Genomic DNA, 6,228 nt, shown 5'->3' with positions numbered 1-6,228 from the left:
ATCGCCGATGGTTCTACCTACAATAATTCGTTCATCTACGCAAAGATCAGCTCCCCATAATTTTTGCGCAATACCTCAAAAAAACGAGCGTTCGCGTGTAATAAAAATAATAATTATCAATCAATAATTCAGGAGCTGTACTGCCCATCCCAGAAAGGCACGAGGGTTGAGATACTCCTCAATTCAAAACAGGGGCATCGAAATGCCAGGATTGGGTCCGAAGCGCGGAACCTCCGACCAGTAATTTCGCGCCTTAACCACCGAGCTATCTCGGGCTCTATAGAGACAATCTCTCACTCAAGTAGGAGGCACTCATAGATGTTCTATGGTTTCAGCGGTAAATCTAAAACCTTGGCAGGGTGGTGGCTAGACCGTTGTGCGTGACTAACGTGTGTCCCTTTCTTAGCACGACCGGCCCGGGCAAAACATGACATGTCAAGTTATTTGTGAGTTGCTCAATATTATGTCTCGTATAGTGGAAAGCCGAAGACATCATTCACGTTAGTTAGCCTGCAGCCTAGGGAAACAAAATGCCAATTCATATTTCGCTTGGGTCAAACACCATACTCCTGCATACTGTGTTCATGCCAACCTCGGGAGCAGCAATGCTTAGGTGATTTATCCTTGGGACACATCTAAGACCGCGAGTAGTTTGCGCACCGTGAGGAATGAATTAACTCGTCATTGACCAGAATTCTGAATTGCAATCCCATTTCGGTTTCGTTCAAGCTTGTTTCCTCGTCAGGCTGAAATGAATACCGCTGCTCAATTAATTGCACACCCCCAGCTGAATCATCTCAAATGTGACACCCGTCGCGGGGCTGTCCAAAAACTGAAGCATGTCAGGCCAATAGTGGCACGGCACTGCAATACTCAGTTTGATTGCACCCACGCAACTGTTCCATTCCTCTCAATCGTGCGCTCTTGCCTACTCGTTTCATTGACTCCAACGACCACCATGATATTCATTCTAATTTAATGGACTGCTCGTTCGAACACAACCATCTCTGTGTCCCCATCCAACCTCACACCTTCACCTGACATCCAAACAACAGTGCAACAAGTGGGTCTGCTTGTTCTCAGATTGCACCATATTTTTGAGACTAAAGTTGCCTGGTTCCTTTAATTCGAATTATCCCATCTCCACCTTCACTTTTGCTCGTTATGATTCCGGCCAGGTACTCAATCGCACAAGGTCACTCATGGCCAGCAATGGTTTTCAGTCTTAGTTCACGTCAGCCGACTGAGTATTTGAGTTAGTCGGACCTCATCCCTATTGTTCCATACAAGTTGCAAAAGAAACATATTATTATTATTTAATCGAGTACCTCGCACTGTTTATGACATTGTCCCCTTTTCGCACAATCCCCGCTACCCGCAAATCCCCTCATCATGCCCCAGCCTGACTGTAAACGCATGATAACGCCAGACGGTATGCCACCCTCAAGTTGGGAATATACATTATTATTGTTACAATCCGGTTTATCGAGACCAGTATACATGAGAAAATTATTTTGGTTAAGTGGAGTCACCCGTTAAGACTTGGTTAACGTGCAAATGAGAGTATTTCCATCCATCAGGAATGTCCGATTCCTGAAGATAACGTTAGGTTTCCCGGAACCCACTGAGACCCTAAAACTCTACCAAAATCTGATTAGGAAATCCCGGGGAACATCCGGGACAGTCAAACATTCAACCACCTCAACAGAGTCCAATGAGTCATCATGCACGCCACAGAAAAACCACCGAATATGGTTAGCGTTCATGCATCTCACAGAAGCAATATCGATGTTGCTGGTTTTCACTAACCATCACTGTGTCGGGGTTAATGCCACAAAGGGCCCTTCAAATAGCGCGGGGTCGTCGTAACTTTTGCAACCGCACGCAAATAAGTAAATATATTGGCTACCCTTATCGGCGAGTGCCTCTTGGCACCTGGCACATGAGTGACGAAAGCCCTTTGATATACCGGTATCATTCCGTTTAGTTCCTTCCGACATTTACATAAAAACGAGGTATAGTTGAAGTGTTCCACCAGATGGTAGCGAAAACCTGCTTTAATCAATCGTTAAATTCTGTGTAACCGAAGTATTCGGATTGTCATCTCAGTTGGGGTGTTGCCTGGATGCTCAACCTCTGATGTTTTGAATGCTCTAAAGTGCTAGTGGATTGCGGGGATGAAACACATTCCTTACGGCAAAATGAAATGGCGCAACTGACGCTCATATAAAGTCACAAAACGAAAAGTAAAAGGGACGGGAATTGCATGATTCTCCGCTTGCTTATTGCCAATCCCTTCATTCCTTACCATTTAGTGAATGACGTCGAATTCCGTGCTGGTGTTATGTAGTGGTCTGCCTCCACCCAGCTCCAAACATTATCTGGTTCAGTGCAGTGTGGGAATGTTTGTATAGTGTAGTCTACATTTCATTCCATCGCAGTCTGTGGGTTGACAGCTCTAGTAAAACGCGGAATGACTGTCCAGTACGGAATGGATTTGGTACGCTAGTCCAAAGATAGACATCCGTGGAACGTGTGAACCAACTGGCACACCGCATCTGCTCTGTGGCGTTGATTCCTCTGCGAATTTCCATCAACTTTGTTTCACTTGAGCATCACTTTTTAGGCGTATCTAATGTAACCCAGAAAGGTGAGATTCCTAATGAGTTGCTGAAGCTTTTTCCGCGTACATAACATATGGAGGTCATTTCATCCAAAGTCAAACAGATTGTGTTTTGTATCAACCGTGTGGTGAATCGACCCTTTGTATCGCGTGGCGTTTTATCAATCAGTTCCTAATCATCTATTCTTCGTCCCCTGGTGATCGGTCTCGCCGGTTCGTCGATTTCTGTGCGGTACTGCGCATCGATTTTATCCAAAACTTCTTTCGGGTAAATGGATGAAGATTCTGGACGAGATGCATATGGCCTGGTTTCGGTCCCGTCCCGCACCACGCGCATGAACATCAGCCAGTTGGTGAATATGATACAACAACATCATGTGGACCAAGTCGTAAAAGGTCAACCGCCAAAACGGATAATTCCAAGAGACTGGTAGATTAACTGACGCCTACTAAACAACCTCAGCTGAGTATCCGATGAAGTTTTAAACAACTGAAACATTAAATATTGAAAATTGAGCAGCGTGTTCGAGTCGACAGACGACACAAAAACCGTTCTACCTGAGTTGGCCACCTGGCTTATTTTTGTTCGTCCTGTGAATCTATCGTGTAATAATGCGTCAGATTTCTGTAGGTGTCGTGATGAGTTCACAAGGCCTGAGAATCCGGACGGTTTACCTGAAGGCTTTCGGGAAACTTTTGGAAAAAACACAACCCATGTTTCGTGACGATAGGAAAACACGATAGTGACCAGCAGAAATTCATTTTATTTTAGCAAACTCACAAAACACGACGCGTGTCCGTTAGGAACAGATGTTGTAGACAGAGTCAGTGAGGGTTTTAGCCAGGTATGCGGCTTTGCATAGCGCGAGTAAATGAGTTATATGCTGGGCTACCTCGCGGACCTGAAAACAGATATCAGGATCCCTGCTAGAAAAGCTGAAGGTTCACAATGCATAGGAATAACTGAGGATCGCACAAGATTGATCCTAAAGTCCACCATTAGAATTAAGCTTTTTAGAGAAGATTGTTAGTGAGGCAAACCGACTGTCAAGCGGATGGTGGGTCAGTGATTGGTTGGTGAGGTTCAGCATATCTGAAATCTAGACATTTCGAAGCGCTTTGATATAAACTCCCATGATGCTAGCAAAGACAAGGCGGAATGTTTCAGTTAAGTAGCAGATGAGTGAAAATCTGTGAACTCTAGGACACAAAATACGTAGTAAAACTACGTCCGGTTTTGTCCATCTTGTGACGCATCAGGCAGTCGCCATTCCAGAGTTTCCGTAAAAATGGGGTTCTACTTGAGACCAAATTGGACGGAGATGTTTTATTGATAGTCCACTGAAGTTATACAAGTTAGTCATTCGTACATTGAACTGTTTATGCTCTTTCCAGTTAACCATCCACCACCATTATATCAAATCGTGTTAAATCACACGAACGAGTAGAACGCCTGTGCGTTTCTTTGGGCATCCTCTGTTCAGAATGGTTGCTTTGGTTCCACAAACGCTCACAGCAAGTGCTACCTCAGATTCTCTCATGTTTCCAATTACAATTGTGTTAAAATATTGGTCAGCAATTTTGTCGTTGAATTGTATTATTAAGTCAGGCGTGCTTGGAGATTCAAGGAAACTCCGGTGAATACTCAAGTTAGAATAAACTGTGTACGAAAAAAACACGTGATTCGACGATGATTAGACCGGCCATTTATGCGATCGATTGCTCCGGATGAGGATAATGGATAACAACCGACCAAAAGCAAGTTCCTTTATTAAACCTTCGGTTTGTTCAAAAAAGGCAAATGTTACACCACATAGCAGTGGCCTCATAAGCGGAGAGAACCAAAAGTGCTGCGATGCCGTTATTGGAGATGTTGAACGATTTCTGGAATCTATTTTCATATGAGATGCTTCTCGGAAAGATGGTACGTTAATGAATTTTGACGCTGCCTGCTTGTCCTTGATCAATTTTAACTACTGAAATTTCCCGCAGAATTACTCATTTAGGAACACGTCTAAAAGAGCATTGTACCGTCATTCCAGAGGGTCGGACCTTGTTAAGTACAGCATCGCTAGCAGCGTGCATCGGTGGCCTTTCCAGGAAGCCACTTATTGTTAAAACCGAACGGGCATCTGTAAAAATGCTGGTCTCGTTTATTAAAAGGGCGGGATTCTTAACAGCGTATAGAGAGTAACCAGAGATTGAGTCAACAGAACTTTGAAAGTGGTTGCCAAAACAGTTTAACCACGACACAAAAAGAAACTGAAACAACGGGATTCATATGAACTGATCCGAGTTATTTAGTTATGAATATCGTACTGGACTTGTCTTTCCACTAGTTTACCGCACCGGTGGTTCCAGCATTCTGTTGGATGAGCGCAAATTATATCATCAAACGTTCCTCAAAGAACAATGTCAGCCACAATTGCTGGTCAAATCTTGCTTCACTATATTCCTTAGCAGCATTGAAATCGCGGATCATTCTGAAAAAAGGAACCCGATCATCAGGGATCACCCGCGTCACTTGCAATCGGGGGGTTCAACCTTTCCAGGAACGCCAAGGTGGTTTGCCAGAGCCCAATTTCAGGAACAAAACAAATAATCTAGTGATGTGAGTACCGGATTTGCCCCGACAGTTCCTACCGTAAAGGTCGTTTGCTAGCGGTTTATCTGGACGTAGTTTTGGAACTGAGGCTCAACATGCGTGTCGCCAGGTGTGAATGCATTTGCCAGTAATGTATGCAAGCCCATGTTTCCGTATCTCAGGAGGTCAACTTACCTGCTGAATTGTGAAGCAGTGCTTCCGGAATTGATCGAATACTGTCTGAAAACACACGAGCTCATCCCTTTTAGACAAGCCCCTCACAGTTGGCTTATGGTGGGTAGTCAAGTCCCTGACGATGTCGCGAAACGTTTCCATGAGGATGCGGCCAAGCTGAAAGAAGCGGGAAGAATGGTTATGGGGGATTATTGGGAGAAAATAGAAGGCTTCTAGCACATCAAAATGAACAACTTTGGGCTTTTGGGTAGCACCATGAAACGACCGCTAAAATACAGGACTGATTACAGTTTGTTTGCTCCCATGTTTTCACAACACCTATTCTCTACTACACAACTCGAGTCTTACATAAAGTCATTTTCCATCGTGCTTTCAGTTTTCAGTTGGGGATCAGTGGAATAAAAAAGTTAAAATGCAGACCTGAATTGCACGGTGCAGCTTCCGCCAAGCGGCTTCGTGTTCTTGCTCCGTTGTGGCCTCCATTATGCATCGAGACTTTGAAAACAAATGCGCCTGCAAAGAGGGTTTTCTATCTACGGCATTCGGCTGGAACCAAAAAAAGACAATTGGGGAATATTTATCATCAACAGGAGCTCTGACAGTGCTGACTGGAAGAATTTTCTTCCTAGACTACTCATTATTAAGAAGAAACTACATAATACCACTCGGTTGCCAGAATTACGCCAATTGTCGGGGAAATTCAGTCGCCTGTATGTCATGTTGGGGTAAGTAGAACATCAGTAAACATTTTATGTATTACGCTAAACATTTGAAACGGGATCTCAACTATGGTGTGTAGTTTTATGCCGTGAACACATCCAAACAA

The sequence above is a fragment of the Opisthorchis viverrini genome (genome assembly GCF_000715545.1).
Source record: "Opisthorchis viverrini unplaced genomic scaffold opera_v5_370, whole genome shotgun sequence".
In the NCBI taxonomy this organism is placed as follows: Eukaryota; Metazoa; Platyhelminthes; class Trematoda; order Opisthorchiida; family Opisthorchiidae; genus Opisthorchis; species Opisthorchis viverrini.
Note: the sequence above shows the minus strand (reverse complement) of the source record.